We start from the raw sequence: 241 nt of genomic DNA on the forward strand, positions 1-241 counted from the left end.
GAAATGATTCTGCAGTTTACAGCTGTTGACCAAACGTGCTGGTGTGCTGCTCCACCAATATGTAGCTATAGCAGGTGCATTGCCATAGGCAGAACATGAGCTATAGTAAACTCAGAGCAAGTCTGCACACCATGTTACTCGTAGCGATTAGGTACACTTTGTTTATGCAGTTGTTCCTAACGCTGCTGTTGTCAGTAATGGTAAATTTGTTCTTGGACACCTGGGAAAAAACTTGCTTTTA

The sequence above is a fragment of the Pygoscelis adeliae genome, unplaced genomic scaffold (assembly GCF_000699105.1).
Source record: "Pygoscelis adeliae isolate BGI_AS28 unplaced genomic scaffold, ASM69910v1 Scaffold149, whole genome shotgun sequence".
Classification (NCBI taxonomy): Eukaryota; Metazoa; Chordata; class Aves; order Sphenisciformes; family Spheniscidae; genus Pygoscelis; species Pygoscelis adeliae.